We start from the raw sequence: 21,204 nt of genomic DNA on the forward strand, positions 1-21,204 counted from the left end.
GTATGAGATGATCATGTTTACACAGAATGAACTTCTAAAACATTTTACACATACATAAAATGTTTTGATGAACGTATCTCATTAGACAAAATACTGGGTTCTATGAGAAAGAAAACATTTACTTTTCCTCAGGAAATGTTTTCAAACTGAAATGACTGCTGCAGTTGCCACGGTCAGTGTTTTCTAAATGTTTTCAACTCTTTATTTCCAAGGAGAGGAGATTCCTACAGCAGAAATATGTGAAAGTATTGTCACCTGCTTTGATTGCCGTAAATGCTAATAGTTCTACTGGCGAATTGGGAGCTGAAAGCATTGGCCTGCCTGGGCAAAGGTTTATTCAACCCTAGAGATAACCTTGGTCAAGTCTAAACAGCATTCCCATGAAGGGGGCTGGGAATGGGGGATGGGAGTAGGGGGAGAGGGGGAGGGGGAGGAGGGGGGAGGGGGAGAGGGGGAGAGGGGGAGGGGGAGGGGAGGGGGAGGATTTGATCTGATAAGTTCAGTGGTGCAGCCAGCCAGTCCCAGTTATTCTAGAAAAAAGACTTTATTCACAAGAAACAATTTCCTGTCACCAAGTTATAGCCACTCAGGTCCTAAATGTCAGTGTTGCTCCAACTGATTAGCCAGTGGCCAACTTGTAAATTCACTTTGTTCTCTATAATAAACTTGATGATAGTAGTCCTGTGCTTTCTATCCCGTTAATAAAAATGTTCTCATAAAAGTGATGTCTCAGTTGTGAAGTTACAAATGGACTTTTTGATGCAGTTCTTCTTTACCCTCCCAGCTACTCACTTTCCTCTCCATTCTCCCATCCCCATCACTCCCGTTCTCCTTGTTTATGGCCACACTGCACATTCCACCCTCCAGGCTCCCTGTCCTCTCTGCCTCTGGACTACACAGGCCCCAAACACAAGTTTTTGGAGAAACAATCAAGAGAAAATGCAATTACGGCATCCAAATACATGTGAAGAGGATTTCACGTTTATGTTCAAATAAAGAAATAAGATAACAAACGATAAAGAAAATGACAAGTTAAATTGCACTCGACAGAACTTAGTTTGGGGGAGTTCATACTAATAAAGTTGAGTTTTCTCTTTCTAAAATTTTAAACACCAAGTCAAAAATTTTTCAAGAAGAAAAAGAAGATGCATGCAATGATATTCAGCAGCGCTCTCACTTCTCTTCCTAATTGTCCAACACTATCAAGCATAACTTCAGAGACTGTCTCACTTCTGAATTGTAAAATATGAGTGACTACAAACTTTTCTTAATTTTCTCAACTCAAAACTGTGTCCGGGGCCCCTTCTCCATCCCTACCAGTCTCTTCTTCCTATAGCCCCACCTGCTCATCCTTCTCCCTGCATCTTCGATTATTCTTCCCTGGCTCCTTCCCTCACTGCCTTCAAAAATGTTAAAATCTCTTGGAAAAGCTTTCATTTTACCATGATGTCACCAACCGTGTTTTTCCATTCCTTCTATCATTGCAAAACATATCAAAAGAACTATCTACGTGCATTGCTTTTATCTCCTAATATACTTCAACAGTAAAAAGGAAACAGTAACAATACTAATAACAATAATATTAGTACATTTCTAGAATTACTATGATAATTTACAAAATAACATGTATAAAGTGCTTAGAACATTGCCTGGCATGAAATGTAGGAAGTGTACATGTTACCTATTATTATTACTATTATAATTATTACTCCTCCTCCTCTTACTCCTCCCTTAATGACCTACGATCTGTCTTTCTAACTCTTTATCCCACGAAACCCCTTTGAGAAAAAACACCAATGGCCAACCTATCGTTAAGTTCAATGATCATTTCCCAGTCAATCATCATCACCCTAGACCTCTATGTCTGGTCAACATCTTCTCCTTGAACTCCCTTTTCACGACCCCAGGCAGAGTATTATTCTCGTTCTACCTTTAACCACTCTGGCTCACTGTCACCCTTTTCCAGCCTGAAGGTGGTGCCTGCCGGGGCTCAGCCCTCCCTGGGATCTGCTTCATCCTCAGCACCCCCTTCTTCTCTGTTCTCCACCCTTTCCACACTCTCCAGACTTCACAGGGCACAAATCCCCAGAACTTTGTCTCTGGTCAGGATCCTTCTTATTCTTGATCATTTCATCTTCTATTATCATCTCAAACTTACCAAGCCTAAAACCACATTCACTGTCTTCCTACTAAACCCCACTTCCTGACCTTCGTGAGCAATCCCTCTCACCTCTATCCTTCCTTTTTTGCCTCTTCATCTTACCTCAACTTCAATGGAAAAACTCAATGAAATTATTTCACATCTTAAAAAAATGAATCTCCCTTGCAGCATCTAACACAAAGGCACTCAATAAATCTGCCCTGATGGATTTTCAATGTCAGCATCAGGCTGGGATCACAATTGATTTACTAATCACAACCATGAGAAGGGTAACTGCACTGTGTCATCAAGTCACTTCACACAGGCCATTGCTAATTTTAGAGTTCCTGAAATGGGCACTTGTTGAAGAGATTACCGTTATTCACTGAACCACAGGATTTAAGCACTGGAAAGAAACTCAGAAGTGCTTTAATTACCACTTACGTACTGATGGTCTCCCAGTCTCTCTCAAGGGCTGGCCCTCTGTCCTTTAGAACCATTTATCTAATATCTATTGGACATGTTCATAGTAAGTGAACTTACTCACCGTTTCTCCTGTATTCCCTTCTCCCGAGAACCCAACGCGTCACCCCAGCCATGAACCTTAGTGTCAATCCTTCCCTCTCTCCTACTCCTCATCCCTCCCCAATCATACCCTCTTATCTTTCCTGATATTCCTCATACTCCTAATTGGTTTATCTCTGGTCTTGTCTGCCTCCCTCTAATCCATTCTCTACCAAACTGCAAACCTGCCAGGGACATTCCTTCGCTCTGAATGTTCCATACCTCTTCGTGGCTAGAGAATACCAACCACTCTCCTTAGCAGAGCCCAGAGCCCCGAGCCCCCTTCATCATCTGGCATCTGGCTGCATGTCTGGCCATGGTTCTTAGCCAACCTCCTTCCTAATTTATGCTCCAGTCCTATGAGGATATGCACTAGAGTTCTTTGAAAACCCTGGAGTCTTTAATTTCTCACTGATTTTGTGCCCATCTCTTCCTCCACTAGAAATTCTCCCCTCTGTCCGCTTTGCTCAGAAACTCTCCCTGGCCCTTGGTCAGCCCAAGAGACACCTCCTGTGTGGTCCCTCCTGTGTGGCAGATTTCAGGGACCCTTCTTTGCGCTCCCAGAGTGTTTGGGGACATTACCGTGCTTATCAGGGCTACTTTTGGTGGTGGGGAACCTTCAACTAAACCTCACCAGCAACTTATTCCCTAGGAAATGGGACAGTGGACAGCAAAGGAGGAGGAAGGGAAAGCAGCGCCTGGAAACCTGGTGGCTTTTCAGTCCAGATTCTTGAAGTAAAACCTCTTGCTTTCCTTTTTATGAACTCTGTGCACTTACAGATGACGATTTCTTATTAATGATTGCCAGCTCAGGGACTGAATAACTGACCTTAAGGTGAACACATCCTGAGCCGGTTATGAATTACTGGGTGTCTTGCAGTCTCAGACTTACTGTAATAGTGATTAACAGAGAAAGTTTAGATGAGCAATATTTTGGATTTCAACGAACAGGAAAAACAACATAAAATGCCTGGAGACTAGCTCTTCAACAACTAATATTTTATGAAAATGATATACTCTAACTTTCAGCAGTTTCATGTTTCAACAATGAGGTGAAGTAACAGCTTAATAAGAGGATGTTTGTTTCACTTCTCTGATGACCTATATTTAAAAAAAACATCATTTCATTAGAATTTTTTTTGATGATATGAGCTCTCAGGGATTTTTTTCCATTGTTAGTCCTGTCTATAAATAGATTTATAAGAACAGCTACAACTAAGATTAACTCTAAGAATAAAGCTAAATGTTAAGAAAGTTTATTATTATGCTAGAATAAAAGCCCGATCAAGATGCAAACTTCATTAAATGGATGAGTAAAAGCCACCCCATTTTTGCTGAAGTTGAATTTTGAATATGAAACTAAATTTTGAATGATTCATATATCACAGATTTTCTTTTTGCTTAATGAAGGATGACTCTGTTAAATTACTAAAAGAATTTTGCTTGGGCATCTGTAAAAGCCATGCATGATATTGTCTATCACCAGTCATACTGTCCACCAGGTAAGTGATACAGGAGTAACTGTCCAGAGATCTCTCAGCTGACAACCCAGATGAATTTGATACACTACTGTAAAAATTGATTTCTCATGCAAGTTTTTGTTAGTTATATTTTACTAAGCAAGGCAGATATAAATGTTACCATTTCAATGGAAATGAATTCAAGAAAAAGTTACGCAGACCAAGGAAAGCAGATCACTGATGTGAATTCTCCAATAACAAGATAATCTAAATGTCAGAAAGAGAAACAGAACATAGTCCTGGATGAACGGAACTGCCAGGGTCTCATTTTTAAAGTAGCAATGTTGTCAATGACCAACAGGCCCACACTTCGAGGGTCTTAACCACTGTCCTACTTGGTAGATCAATTTTCCTTGTCCGTATGCTTTTTACTTAGTCCATTTTCTCAGTGGACCAAGAGTTTTTCAAAACCTACTGACTGCTATTAGGGATTCTACATATAAGAGCAGAACTCCAACCTTGTACCATGTTCTTCGAGTCTCACGTAGGTAAAGTGAACTATGGAATAACATGAAAGTATGGAGAGGAAACATGATTTTCTAAAAGGAGCTGGGGTCAGGTAAACTTTATTTACTAACCAAGAAATTACAACTGTGTTCAAAGACCTCAACAATGAAATTCATAACAAAACCTCAATGATTCCATTAGATGTTCTGTGTTATATGCAGAAAAGTCCATGTGCATGGGGAAAAGGGGTATTTGGGTATATTTTGTCAAATAAATGATGTGGTCTTCTTCTTTTCAGATACGCTCTTCAGTTTTTTGTTTTGTTTTGAATTAACAAGTCTTTTTCTCACTTTCTTAACATCTCCTACCTTCATTTTCTTGCTTTTCCTTTTCCTTATTCTGAGCAAGACATATCCATCTATTCAAGGAAGGAGCTCTCTGACGAGCCTTCCTTCTGCTGCCAGGGCTCTCTAGAGAGGTGCATGATGGGAACGGGGTGTCATTTTTGAAAATGGATGACTCATAGGAAAATCCCCACAGCTCTTGGATGGTTGGGAAGAAAAAGCCTTCCTATCATCAAAGCATTTTTATTTTTATTTATTTTTTTAAAAAGATTTTTTGGATGTGGACCATTTTTAAAGTCTTTATTGAATTTGTTACAATATTGCTTCTGTTTTATGTTTTGGTTTTTTGGTTGTGAGGCATGTGGGATCTTAGTTCCCCAACCAGGGATTGAACCTGCACCCCCTGCATTGGAAGGCAAAGTCTTAACCACTGGACCACCAGGGAAGTCCCCATCAAAGCATTTTTAGATGAATGATAAGGTTTATCTTAATTCAAAGGGACTTTGAAGATTATTCAGTTCAATCTCTTCATTTTAAGAATCAGAAGACTGAGGCCTAGAGAGGAGAAGTAACTTGCCTCAAGGTTACCCAGTCAATCAGTGGTACAACTGGCAAAGGAGCAGAGCTTAATGAAGGAACAATCTTCAGAATCTAAGTTTGTGGCTGTATCCACCACATCTTCTTGCCTCCCACCATGGTTATAAAACTGGGAGGATGAACAGAGATAACCCAGTTGTGAGCCCATCAAGTACACTGGAGTGTGTCCACTACGAAGGTGCAAGTCAGAACACATACTCCTCGACTTACCACTTACTGACTTACAGTTTAATCAAGTAACCTCCTCTTGTCCTTCAACAAGGCCTTGACATCAAGTATCATCATACCTGAAATCTAAAGATCTGAGGTTTTGTAGGTCCTGAAGATGCTATTTTTCTAGGAGACCCTTGCAAAGAAAGACCCATCAAGCACCAGGGATGTGTAACCCACAGAAAGTCCCAGGACCATGTCCAGCATTGGTGCTCTTTGGATCTCTCCGTGAGAAGGAATGACCCACTGTTTCAGCCCAAGGCTTCCTGACCAATTGGAATTGGTTGAATATTTGGCACTAGACTCTTAGGAGAACAGAGCCAAAGAAAGGAGGCTTACACTGGAAGGGATGTAGGGTTCCTGCTTCAGGAGGAATGCAGCCCTCAGACTCTTTACTGAATGGAACAGGAGACCAGGAGACGGTAAATCCCAGCCAAGAAGTGGGACTGAACAATGTTAAACCAGCTGAATCGCTGCCCAAAGGAATTTTTAAATGGCATGGCTGCGGGCCCAAAAGGGATTAAGGTCTCTCTCACAGCATAGGAGAGAAGCCAGGATTAAACGGAAGATGAGCGCAGGCCTAAAGAAAAAAAATAAAATTTAGCCAATAGGAAATTAAAAACTGGATTTGGAGATGGTCCAGACAACACAATAGGATATGGAAAGAGCCTTTTAAAAAAGGTCCACTGAGGCCTGGCAACGTCAACAAGGCTGAAGAATATGGGCCTTATTGTTATGGAAAATAACTTTGTTCTGGGAAATGAGGATGAGCCAGAAAACAACAGAAGACGACATCCTTGTGCAGAGTCTGACTTCCATGCTGTTGCCTGACAGAGAAGAAGTTGGGGAGAAAACCTGTGGACCTTGATGGTCACAAGCATGTTTTGAAAGCTAGTGGCCTAAGATCAGCAACGAGAAATGACAGAGGTATAGCAAGTTATTTCAAATCCAACTTTCTAGCCCCAAATTCTGGAAAACAAGGCTGGCCAATGAGAGATCAATTTTTTTTTTTTCCAGCCTTGAAACTCACTACTGTAAAAGAGATTTACTTGAATTATTCTTTAAAAATTACCCAGAGCAGCCTCCCAAATGATATCTGGGAATAGCTAGAAGTTCCCGAGAAACAAAACTTAAACTCCGCTCTGATTTTAATCAGTCATTACATGAATAACATACATTCACCAGCCACAGTTAAAGATACCCTAGTGGAAAACCACCCTAAAATCACAATCATCATAATCCCAAACTTATCCAAAGACACGGGACTCATCCTCGGTCACCTCCCCACATACAAGCATCGCACTCCTCCGATTTTCTCTCTTGTTCTATCTCCAATCTCTTCCCTCTTCTCCAACCTTACTCGGGGCCTCCTCATCTCCCATCTGAATTCCTGCAATGACATTCTACTGGGTTTTGTGCTCTCAGCCATTCACTGCCACTCCAAACCCATCCTCCACAATGAGAGGATGATTAACCTATTGAAAGAGTCCAACCAAAGAATTCTTTGCTTAAATCCTCTTCAGTTTTTCTCCAGGGATAACAGTATCAAGGCCCACGCCACGTGCCTTCTGGAGCTCATCCATACTCGGCTTCTCAGATTATTTGCTTTTCTAGCTGGCCTCTCTGCCCCTGCATCTTCTACTGCCCTTTCCCTGTCTACTGGATCATTCCATCAGGATCAAACACTTCCTGCTATCATCTTAAAAACAACAAAGAGCCTCAGGACACACAATCCCTTCGGCTAGAACCATATTTCTCACCCCTTTTAACAGTCAAGGTTCCAGACTTTCCTACATGTGCTGTGTCTACTCCATTAGTTCTCATTCGCTCCTGGGTGGCTCTCATATATAGTACTCCACCAAAACGGCTCTTGATAAGGTCATCATTTTGTAAAATCCAAAGGACTCTTCTTGATTGTCATGTTAATAGATCTCTCAGTGGTGTTTAACACACTTGACAACTCTCCTCTTCTTAAAGCAGGCTCTTCCCTTAGATTCCATGGTCCTATATGCTCCAGGGTTTTCTCTTAATCCTCTAGCCACATTCCACAGTCTTTCTCTTTTACTTGAGCCCTAGATGTGTTTTTCAGGGCTTAGTCCTAGGCCTTCTTTTCTTCTCATTGCATGGTCTCTCTTGATGGCCTCATCCATTCTAACAACTTCAAACACCGTCTATATCTAGGAACTCCCAGTTTGTATCTCCAGCAAAGACTTCTCTTTCAAACACCAGATCTAACTTGATCCAATTGCTTGACTGTCACACCCACATGGACATCTCAAAGGCAACTCTAGCTCAATACACCCAAATCATACTTTTGATGTTAAAAAATTTTTTTTGCTTAATTTTTCACCATGTCAGCAAATAGAGCCACCAAATATCTAATTGTTACATTCAGAACCAGAGATCTATCCTCAGTATCCCTTTTCCTCCTTACCCTACATCCAAACCAACACTATGTTCTAATCCAGTACCAGGTTCTCTCTCCAAACCATTTCTTGAGTCATTCGTTTCTGTCCATAATACTGTTACTACTCTAGCCTGAGCTACCAATATGCTTGGTCTGAACAACATCTGAGAAGACACCCTGAGTTTTCTCTTGCCCCTCTAATCCCATTTTCAAACGTACCCTGGGCAATATACACTTTAAAAATATAGAGTATTGAATAACATCAAACCTAAGAGTTTACTTTATATACCATCAAAAGAGAAAGAAAAAAGGCTCTGCAAATTCAAGTATTTCATACTGCTTATTTTTAAACAAATCACATCAACTGGAAGAAGCATCCCAATATTAAAGTGTGAAAAAAATATGCATCTTAGAAATGATGAAATATAGTATATCACTGTCCTGCTTAAAATCTATCAGTCTTATTTCAGTTATTCTTAGAATGATATTCAAACCCTTAATGTCTCCTGTGAGGCTTTGTACATTCCATCCCCAACTCTCCAGTCCATCCCTCACTGTGCCTCCCTCCCTCTAAGCACCAGGCATTGGTCTTTTTCACCTCCCTGAATGCACCTAGTACTTGCCTACCTCAGCGCCTTTGCCCTTCCTACAACTCCACCTGGGAACGCTCCACACCACCTCACTCTTCCATGGGGAACTCACTCCTCAGGGCTCAGCTCAAATGCCATTTCTTAAGAGACCCTTGAGGTGAGATAAATGAGCTTTCCCTCCTCTTTCCTCTCATTGACTCTGTTCTTTCCCTTGCAGCAGCATAATGATCTGTGGTCATATGCTTTTTGAAACGTTTACTTGTGTATTTACTGCTTGCGCCCTGCAAGTGCAGTTCCTAGAAGGCAGAGACCAGGTCTGTTTTGCTAATCACTGTATGTCCATAGCCTTGAGCAAAGTCTGGCACATAATAGGTGTGTAATGGCAACATTAAACATAATACTGTTGAACACAAAAGCAAGCAAGCCTTCCACAATCCAGCCTTTGCCTACCTCTTTAGCTGTATCTTATGTATCACTTTTTCCCCCATCACACATGTTCAACTGAAACTAATTTAATTACTATGTCCCCAAATCCATGCTGTATTTTATGTCTCCAAATCTTTGCTAGTGGCATCTGTTATGCCAGGACACCCTCCCCCCATCCCTTCCCCGCAGATCTCAGGCCATATTTTTCACCTAGGTAACGTTCCTCTGTCCTCCAAGCTCTTCTAGTCTCAGCTGGAGCTTCTTAGAAGATTTTTTGACCCAACCTTGTGTTGAAAATGTGTCTACTCACACAGGCTCTTCCTGACCCTCACTAAACACTTATGAAGATCTTAGAACGATGGTATATCACATCATCAGCAAAACACAAGGCTGAGCACTCACAGCCACAGCATGGGAGGAAGAACTACTGAAGCAATGGAGCTGAGCTAGAAAAACAGCTGGTAACCTAGCCATTTCCCATTCCATCCGAAAGCAACAGTCAAATTAAAGCTGCGCTGCAGACAGTTTAAAAAGTAGAATTTATAATGCAGGAACATGTATTTGAAATTTTCAAATTCCAATTTAAAACGCTCTTCTAGAATGAAGAGAAAAGGACAAACTGATGGGTAAGAAAACATTCGTTTTTATATCCCAGATGTATGAAAGAGTTAAATACAAAAAAAAAACCTCACAAAGATAAAATACTATAAGAAATATAAATACACAATTGTTCACAACAGAACAGGGAAAATGGCCAAGTATAAAGCAATGAAAGAAATAACAGCACTATAAAATTAAAAGGCAAGTTAAAGAATGGGGAAAGCATTTATAAAATATCGATCAGTGATTATTATCCTTAGTATACATAAATCAGTTAGAAAAACTTTACCTCAGGTAGGTAAAAAAAATATCTCACAGAAGAAAGGAGATAAATATAAAAGAAGTTAACCTAATATTAAATGCAAATTAAATATTATTTTCTTCTTATCAAATTAACAGAGAAAAATATGAACATGAGTTTCTTTTTGGAGAGAATGTTAGGAGCTAGGAGGTCTCATTGGGTGCTGGTGGAAGCAGAAACTGGTACAACATTTCTGGAAAGTAAGGAGCTCACATATGTTGTTAAGACCCATAAAGCTGCTAATATCCTTTGATCTTGTAATTAAATGTCTTAGAATCTACTCTAGGGACATGATCATTGATGAAAAGAAATGTTTATATACAAGTTTATTCATAAAACATTTTTAACGGCAACAACAACATAGGACAGAGTCTATCTCCATAATTAGGAGCATATCTTTAAAAATGTATGGTACAATCACAATACTAAGTGAAAAAGTAAAGATAAAAGCATATGATCTTATTAAAACACTTAAATACTGAAAACTTAAAAAAGAAATAGACCAAATAGCAACTGGCTGGTTGATAAATGATTTTTTTTTTCACTTCTTAACATTTTCTAAGTTTTTCAGATTGAGGACATATTACTTTTAAAATCAGAAAAATTGTTTGCAGTCAACTATTTGAAGATATGAAAGTAAAAAATTATTCTACTTGAGGGCTTCCCTAGTGGTGCAGTGGTTGAGAATCCGCCTGCCAATACAGGGGACACGGCTTCGAGCCCTGGTCTGGGAAGATCCCACATGCCGCGGAGCAACTGGGCCCGTGAGCCACAACTACTGAGCCCGCGCGTCTGGAGCCAGTGCTCCGCAACAAGAGAGGCCGCGATAGTGAGGGGCCCGCGCACTGCGATGAAGAGTGGCCCCCGCTTGCCACAACTAGAGAAAGCCCTCGCACAGAAACGAAGACCCAACACAGCCAAAAAAATAAATAATAAATAAATAATTTAAAAAAAAATTATCCTACTTGAGTATATACCTAAGTATATTCTGCACTCTAACAGCAATGAATAAAACTGTACAAAAGTGGAATAGACATTCATAAATATTCTAAAATATACTGAAAAACTTGTAACATTTAAATAATTCTTCAAATTGACAATTAAGAAAGCTGAATGTTTTACTTTAAAATAAACTGTTTGGCTTGAAATGATTAAAAAAAATTACTTAAGAGAAAATGCTGCTGATAATTATTAAGTTAGGAAATATTTTAAGTTAGGAAACCATAGCAATTTTCAACAATTACAGCTGCAATTGAAAACAATAAAGCAAACAAAAAAATCCAAACAAAAAAACTTTAAGTGCTTTTTAATCTAACCAAGATTTTTTGTTTGTTTGTGTTTTTTGCATACAAAGCTGTGTTTGTTTATCTTCAAAAACTCTGGAGACCCTGCCCAAAAGTACAATCTTCTGGACGTGAATTCAGAGATTCTGTTGAATGAAAAATAAACACTTTGAACCTAATCCCTTCCTCAAACACAAATAGTATATTGCCAGTTGTAAATGTTCCTATCTGAAGATTGACTTTTCTACTGCTTACAGATAAGTATTGTATACAGTTTCACTTTTTATTATGTGAAAATAGAATTTAGACCAAAACATTGTAGATCTCAAACTTAACTTTTGGTGCATTTTATTTTCCTTTCATTCACTATTCAGTGAAAAAATCATAGGAAAACATTCTTCCCAAAATATATATAAAAAAACAAGTTGGGGTGATATAATCAAAAATACTCTAAAAGGTGGGGGTGGGGAAGAAAGGAAAAGGAAGAAAGAGATGAGACAAATGGAAAACAGAATTAGGTACAGATTTGAACCTCTCAAATACCAGTAATTAAATGTATACAAACTAAATTCTCCAATTAAAAGACAAAGATTGTCAACGTGAATTAGAAAAGAACTAATATATCCTTTTTACAAGAGAAAGAACGTTCAATATAAGCACACAGAAAGACAGGAAAAGATAAGTTGTGCAACAGCAAAGGAAACCATAAACAAGACGAAAAGACAACCCTCAGAGTGGGAGAAAATATTTGCAAATGAAGCAACTGACAAAGGATTAATCTCCAAAACTTACAAGCAGCTCATGCAGCTCAATATCAAAAAAGCAAACAACCCAATCCAAAAATGGGCAGAAGACCTAAACAGACATATCTCCAAAGAAGATATACAGATTGCCAACAAACACATGAAAGAATGCTCAACATCACTAATCATTAGAGAAATGCTAATCAAAACTACAATGAGGTTATCACCTCACACCAGTCAGAATGGCCATCATCAATAAATCTACAAACAATAAATGCTGGAGGGTGGAGAAAAGGGAACCCTCTTGCACTGTTGGTGGGAATGTAAATTGATACAGCCACTATGGAGAAGAGTATGGAGGTTCCTTAAAAAAGTAAAAATAGAACTACCATATGACCCAGCAATCCCACTACTGGGCATATACCCTGAGAAAACCATAATTCAGAAAGAGTCATGTACCACAATGTTCATTGCAGCTCTATTTACAATAGCCAGGACATGGAATCAACCTAAGTGTCCATCGACAGGTGAATGGATAAAGAAGATGTGGCACATATATATAATGGAATATTACTCCGCCATAAAAAGGAACGAAACTGAGTTATTTGTAGTGAGGTGGATGGACCTAGAGACTGTCATACAGAGTGAAGTAAGTCAGAAAGAGAAAAACAAATACCGTATGCTAACACATATATATGGAATCTAAAGAAAAAAAAAGGTTATGAAGAACCTAGGGGCAGGACGGGAATAAAGACGCAGACCTACTAGAGAATGGACTTGAGGACATGGGGAGGGGGAAGGGTAAGCTGGGACAAAATGAGAGAGTGGCATGGACATATATATATTACCAAATGTAAAATAGATAGCTAGTGGGAAGCAGCCGCATAGCACAGGGTGATCAGCTTGGTGCTTTGTGACCACCTAGAGGGGTGGGATAGGGAGGGTGGGAGGGAGGGAGACACAAGAGGGAAGAGATATGGGGATATATGTATATGTATAGCTGATTCGCTTTGTTATAAAGCAGAAACTAACACACCATTGTAAAGCAATTATACTCCAGTAAAGATGTTAAAAAAAAAAAAAAAGAAAAAAAAAGATAAATTGTGCAAAATTTAACTGAAAGCATATGTAGCTATATGAAAGATGAAGTAGATTTAAAGGTAAGATGCACTGATAGAGACAAATAGTGACATTTCAAAGGGATGAAAGGTTCAATCCACCAGGAAGATACAAAAATTCTATATTTAATTCCAGTGTCAGAAAATATATAAAACAAAATCCAGAAAACTAAAATTAGAAACATAAATCTCCATAATAATGGAGATTATAAAATACTCCCTCAGTAAATTATGTAATAAGCAGGCAAAAAAAAAAAATAGGGATATAGATGATATGAACAACACAATTTACAAACTGATCCCAATTAATATACACAGGTCCAATGCAGAATATACATTTCTTTCAAGTACACAAGGGATAGTTACTAAAAGTGACCATATTCTGAGCCACAACAAACTTTAAGGATTGAAGTCATTGAAAGTATGTTTAGTTGACTAGCGATAGAAATTAATAACAAAAAGATAGGTAAAAATCTCTAAATTTCTAGATATTAAACAAAACAACTCTAAATAAGTCATTGGTCAAAGAAAAAAGACAATGGACTTGAAATAGTTTTATCTGAATAACAAAATAACATCAGAACTTGTGAATGCAGTAAAGCTATTCTTAGTCATAAATACATATATTAGAAAAGTTTGAAATCCAATGATCCAAGGATCAATCTCAAGAAGTTAGAATTAAGGACAAATTAAACCCCAAGAAAGTAAAAAGTATAAAAGCAGAAATTAATATAATCGCAAACAAAGAAAACTTAACAAAAGAAAGTTTTTTCTTTGCAAAGACCAATACCCCCTAGGAAGACTAAGTGAGAGCAAAACAGAGAAAGCATAAATTACTAAAATAAAAAATGGAAGGCATTACTACACATTCTACTGACATTAAGAAGAGATAAGAAGATGATATTATGAACACCTCTGTGCCAATGCACTGGAAATTTTACCTGAAGTGTATAGATTCCTTGAAAAACAAAAGTTAACAAAACTGACATGAAAAGTCAAAAAACAATGTTATTTTATCTTTTAAGTACATCTTAACTACAGTTTAAAAACTTTCATAACACACACACCCCCAAAATAAAACAAAACCAAAAATTCCAGGCACAAATGACTTTACCTGTAAATTCTTCAAGGAATCCGAGGAAAAAGTAACACCAATTTAACACATACTTTTTTCAGAAAAACCGAAAGAAGGGATACTTTCAACTTATTTTATGAAACCAGAACCACCATGACTCCACAACTTCACCAGGACATTAAGAGGAAGGAAAATTTACATGAACATGGACGTAGATATTCTACAAAAATGTTATCAGTTTGGCTCCAGGGATATGTAAGAAGGCTAATACATCATGACTAATGGGTTAATTGTAAGAATGCAAGGGTATTTTCACTAAAAAAAAAAATTAATATGGCTGGAATGCACATGTGATGGTGACCACTAGAGCTACCATCCTGGACCATGATATGGAAACCACATGTCAAGGAGAGCAGAATAAAACAGATATTGTCTGGGTTCCAGTGCTGTACACTTGCATTCTGAACCCTCTATTACTTGTGCTTGAACAGCTACATAGAGAGAAGCAAACTTTCATCTTGTTTAAACAAATCAGTCCATGCAATTCACATTAACAGAATAAAGGAGAAAATAATTTTTTTAATAGACACAGAAAAAGCATCTACTACAATTCAAAACCATTCATAGTAAAGACTTAGCAAATCATAAATAGAAAAGAATTTCCTTATCTGATAAAGAGTACATATTAAAAAAACAAAACTATGGCAAACACCATACTTAAATATTAAATACTTTCCCTGCTGAGATCAGGAATGAGACAAAGAAGCTAGCTATCACGACCTTTATGTAGTAGAGGTCCTAGAAAGACTAAGATAAGAAAAGTATAATTATCAAAAGAAAATAAGTAAATACTTTTTCATCTACAACATAATGGTTTATGTACAAAATCTGAAAGAATCTGCAGATAAACTACTAGAAATAACAAGTAAATTTAGTAAGGTAATAGATACAAGGTCAATGTACAAAAATCAAATGTAGGTCTATGCACTAGTAACAAACAATTATAAGGGTAAAAAAAAAAACCACTTTAAGTACCATTCACTACAGTACAAAAATATTAAAAACCTAGGCATAAGTCTAAAAATGTTGTGTAAGACCTTACACAAAAAAGCTGCAAAGAAACACCAGGATAAATGAAAGAAAACCTAAGCAAATTGAGGGATATGTCTTATTTATGGATTGGAAGACTCAATATTGTGAAATGTGAAATCTTCCCAAATTGACCTATTGAGTCAACGCAATTCCAAACAAAATCCCAGCAGAGTTTTTTTTTGTTGAAAATTGATAAGCTGATTGTAAAACTTATATAGAAATGAAAAAGGCCAAGAATAGGCCTGACAATCTCAGTGAACAACAAAATATAACAATTTAGAATTTGCAGCACCATATATTTAAATTGATTATAAAGCCACTGTAATTAAGAGAGTATGCTATTGGAGCAAGGGTAGATAAGTAAACCTATGGATAGAATGAGGACAAAATAGACCCATATATATTTGACCACATGCTTCATAACAGAGTTACCAGTGCAGATCAGTGGGAAAAGGCTGCTCTTCTCAAACAGCCATGACCCAAATGGACATAGGAAAAAAGTATTGAGTTGGCCAAAAAGTTCATTCGGGTTTTTCCAGAAGATGGCGCCATAACCCAAACAAACTTTTTGGCCAACCCAATAAATCTTGACCTCTATTTCGCACCATATGCAAAAATCAATTTCATGGCAAGGACAGATTCCAAATGTAAAATATAAAATAAAGCTTTCAGAAGAAAATATAAAAGGTATCATAATGACTTCAGGGTTTTCAAAGATTATGGACACAATAAGTACTGATCTCAAATGAAATAATTAAAACACTAGACTTCATTAAAATTAAGAACTTGGGTTCAACTGAAGTTACCATGGAGAGAACTGTTGTGTAGGGTACCTCCTTTTGAAGAGGTTTGTTATACAGAAGTAGACAAATGAAACAATACTGAAAGAGCCAATATAAAGGTATGAAAAGTTGTTGCACATCAGTCCTCACAAGGGAAATGCAAATTGACACCACAGTGAGATACCATTACTCAGCATGGCTAACCTTTAAAAGGACTGATAATTCCAGCTGTTGACAAGATGTGGCACTGCAAGTCTCACACTTAACTGGTGGCAGTGTAAATTGGTAGTCTGAAAAACTGGCTGTATTTATGAAAATGAGACATACATATGTTCTATGACCTATAAATTTCACTACCAGGTAATATCCAACAGAAATTAGTGATTACACCCACCAAAAGGTATGTTCAAGATTACTAAGGCTTTATTTACAACAGTCCCAAACTTGAAGAAATCCAAATGGCCATCAACAGTAGAATGGATACATAATTGTAGTATATTCATACAATGAAATACTGTACAGCACTGAAGATGAAGTACTGTTACATATAACACAGGTGAAGTTTATAAGCATAATGTTGAATGAAATAAGCCAGACACAAATGAGTACCTACGACATAATTCCACTGATACAGTGTTCAAAACCAGGCAAAACAAAGCCATGGTAATGAAGACAAAATAGTGGTTATTGCTGTGTGTGGGTATTGGGCAGGGGGATGGGTAATAATCAGGAAGAAGCTTGAGAGAGCATTCAAGGGGCTCATTACCTAGTGTGCTCACTCTGTAAAAGTTTATCAAAAGTACCCCTATGACTGATGCACTTTTCTTTATATATTTTAAGCAATTTAAAAAATTTACTTAAAAAAAATAAAAAGCCAATCCACACTGCTGTATTTCCTGGTTAAAGACCATCTTACACATTCGAAAGCTCATTCTGTCTCCCTTTCCCCTTGGTAAGAGATATATACTTATTAGACTAAACTATTAATGGACTCTTAATAGAGTTATTTTTCTGTTTTTGTTTTTTCTTAAGTAGGAATACAGGTGAAAATAAGAGAACCAATGTAACACAATACATCTTTTCTTAAAATTTGAACATTTCTATGTGACCCGCCGCAAGTCAAGGGAATCATTTGAATACTGTCCAGACTATGCTACTATTTTTTGTAGAAGGTGATGGAGAATTACTATGGAATGAATTTTTAAATCATTTTCTTAGAATTATAACAGCATTGCTGTATGTTCAGAACAGACTGGAATCCTAATGTTCTAGGATATAGGGTTTTAGCAATCATGAATATTTAAACAGACACATGTGATGTGCAAAGGGAGGTCATATTTGACTATTAAGCATTAATGATGACTGATCTGGATTAGTACAGCTCCCCAGGCCCTTACTGGCAACACTCCCTCCCACGTGCATCTGAACTGCTGAGAGTGGGTTCCTAGTTCTCCTCTCTTTCCCCACCCCACATGCCCTTCCATAAGTTTAAAATTAATACAGTTAGCAAATGTTCTTCTACATGAGGGTAAAATATAAAATTAATGAGTTTTAAAATCTTGTGGGTTTTTTTTTAAGACCCCGAAAAGTCCTAAGAATTTTTCCAGTATTTAAATTACGTCCCTTCTCATTTCCATTTGGCTTTTGAAGACAAGGAAGTGGAATAAATGTACAGAAGATTATCTCTAGTATTCAAAATAAGGCCAAGGATGAAAATCCTCATGAATGAAATAATTTTAGATCAACTGCTTTAAAAAAAACTTCAGAAGAGTGTTTTGGCTTTCACATTTCAAACCGTATTAACCAGCTCATGCAGTGAAAGACTAAGAAAATGGGGAAAGTGGTCTGTCTCACTTCTCCTCAGGTTCTGTAGCTGGAAAGGGCATCTGTGTCATTAAACAGCTCTGAAAGCCTGCAGTTTGCACTGGGTACAGATCTTTCCCCTCAGAAAACGGAGACACAGGTGGAGGGGAGAGGTGCTGCCTGGGGAAGCCACTGCAAGCACCAGATGTTTGTTCAATTACGATAAAACCTCAGTATTATCGGTGAAAATCCAAAACTGAGTATCTGTGACATTTAAAGGAAAAACTGAGTTAAGTTGAAAAGGTAGTATATTTTTAATGAGACACCAAACACTTTTTCTTTTCACAAAAGCAAAACTTGTAAACACAATAAATCATCCATGCTTCTTTCGAGAGAAAGAGAATCAAAGTGATTTCTGAACTTAAAAAGCCATTTTCTTCCTATTTCTTCCCACGATGGACTGAAAAAATGTTATATAAAAACTGGGAAACTGAATGAGAAGGATTTGAATTTGCCACAGAAAAAAACATTTCTAAAAATTTAAAGAGAAGAAACTGGAAGAAAGCTTTTAAAAAACACTTTTCTACTCCCAAAGGTAAAGAATAATCCTCATTTACCATCATATAATGGAATATCACAAAAAGTGGAGTATTTGAATAAATTCTCCATTTTGAATAAATTCCATGCCATTAAGAAAAAGTTCTTTAGATACTCATGGAAAATATCTTGAACTCCAATTGCGTATTTCTCCTGCCACAATTACTTGAAAAAGATACTATGTGTGTTTTTACATTGTATCCGTTTTTAAAACGCACTATTTTGTCTTATCACATCTATTTATAACCGTTCGGATTATCTCTGCATTCATTTAATGGTTTTGCATTTTAACACCTGAGCTTTCCTAAAAAATATCTCATTCTAACTTCAGAGTCATGCTGTACATTTTCTCTTCTCATACAGTGTCTCTTACACTAAGAGGTGCTGCCAGTGAGACGGGGAGAAAACCCTAAGCACAGGCCAAATACATCAAACCCCAGATTCATCTTTTTGACACTTGGGCCCCAGAGGCAATATAGGATCAGCCAAAAAAATTCCCATTTTTTTTTTCACTATTCTAATTTTTCTCTTTCTATATTCAAACAGGAGGCCAAGAAAGATTAGTTATGAAACCACAGAAGATAGACAGTGTACCTCTAGAAATAACAGTGTCAATACTTAAATGCAAATAAGCATTAGCATGAGCAATCAATTTACTGGCAATTGACACATGAAACGCTTAAAAACTTGAAATACCTCAGAGGTGAATGGGGAAAGTTAGTCACATGTAATGCTTAGGGAACACAAAGGGTGAGGAATTTAAAGCAAATTATGTATAAATGAGTTACTGTACCGTATTCTACATGACTTTAATAAAATTGGGGGTTTAAAATGGAAAAAATATAGTAATTTGTTTATATCCAGACCTGGACTTAGAACTACCAGACAATTTAATTCACAAACAATACAACTGTGTGTCATATATTTTCTAAGCACAGATCATATAAAAATAAATAGATGTTAAATGTCCCTTTCCTTTTAGGTGCCCACATATTAAGGGAAACAAACAGCAATAACTTGAGTGCCCGTGTAAGAAGTGCTAAAATACTAACAATAATTCACATTCATCGAGCATGTTCTAGGGGCCAGGTTGCATTCTAAGTTGATACTTGCCAACACTTTATCAACATAATTACCTCTCCCAACAAACTCCAAGTAGGTGCTGTATTTTATCCTCATCATGCAGTGGGGAACTGAGGCATGTGAGCACCTTACTCAACTGACTCAAGTCCACACAGCTTGGAAGCGCTGGAGTAAGAGTTCAAGCCCATGTAACCTCAGACTCCACAGCCTAACTTCTTAACCATTGTTGCACCAAATTACTAAGCAGGGTGTGCTTTAGGGAATTAAATCCTCAAAAAAAAAAAAAAAGGGAAGGCTTTGCAGAAGTGCACAACACACTCAATCATGTCTGTTTCCTGACAGTCCAGGATGAGTTACAGACAGTTCATCATTCGTTCACAAAGTATTTATTGGGCCCTAACTAACGGCACAAAGTAATGAACAAAACAGATGAAGATTCCTGTCTTATCAGCCTTAGAGTCTAGCAGGGGGGTCGGACAATAAACAATAATAAGACACAGAAGGAGAATAAAGTAGTTTAAAAAAACAGCAGGGAACGGGAATGTTGGGGGTGAGTGAAGGTGAGAAAGGGTGGTTAGAAAAGGGTTTACTGACAGATGAATGGGTAAAGAAGATGTGGTACATATATACAATGGAGTACTACTCAGCCATAAAAAAGAACAAAATAATGCCATTTGTACCAACATGGATGCAACTGGAGATTATCATACTAAGTGACGTAAGTCAGAAAGAGAACGACAAATACCTCATGATATCACTTATATGTGGAATCAAAAATATGACACAAATGAACCTGTCTATGAAAGAGAAATAGAATCAGGGACATAGAGAATAGACTGGTGGTTGCCAAGGGGGAGGAGGGTGGGAAAGGGATGTATTGGGAGTTTGGGATTAGCAGATACAAACTATTATATATAGAATGGATAAACAAGGTCCTACTGTATAGTGCAGGGAACTATATTCAATATCCTATGATAAACCATAATGGAAAAGAATATGAAAAAGAATGTATATATATGTATAACTGAATCACTTTGCTGTACAGCAATAATTAACACAACATTGTAAGTCAACTATACTTCAAAACAAATGAGAAAAAAAAGGGCTCACTGAGAAAGTGATGTTAAATAGAGACCTATAATAGATGAGAGGTGACAATCTCTGCACTTCTTATTAGTATAATAAATTTTCTTAGAGTAAGCTGCTCATTGCAGCCAAAAGCATACCAATTAGTACTTAACCTACCTATAGGTTTGTCGTGAAGATTAAAAGAGAAAATGGGTACAACACACTTAGCATAGTGCCTGGCTCCTAATAAGAACTCAGTGAATGCTGGCTATTACTATTACTGCTGTTGTTTTAATAAAGTCATGAAATCAGATATGTGAAGTATCTCCAGTCCACTCACACTGGGCGTCCAAGACAATCATATGATATTCTCTGTTAGATGCCTAAAAAGTAACTGATTCTGGAATCAATATA

The 21,204-nt window shown here is 37.5% G+C and overlaps 1 protein-coding gene across 8 annotated transcripts in view; it reads right to left on the reverse strand.

The window, feature by feature from the left end:
• LTBP1 (latent transforming growth factor beta binding protein 1) overlaps nt 1-21,204 on the reverse strand; it is a 427,484-nt gene that overhangs the window by 53,429 nt on the left and 352,851 nt on the right. The window lies entirely within an intron of this gene.

The sequence above is a fragment of the Balaenoptera ricei genome, chromosome 13, assembly GCF_028023285.1.
Source record: "Balaenoptera ricei isolate mBalRic1 chromosome 13, mBalRic1.hap2, whole genome shotgun sequence".
Taxonomy (NCBI): domain Eukaryota; kingdom Metazoa; phylum Chordata; class Mammalia; order Artiodactyla; family Balaenopteridae; genus Balaenoptera; species Balaenoptera ricei.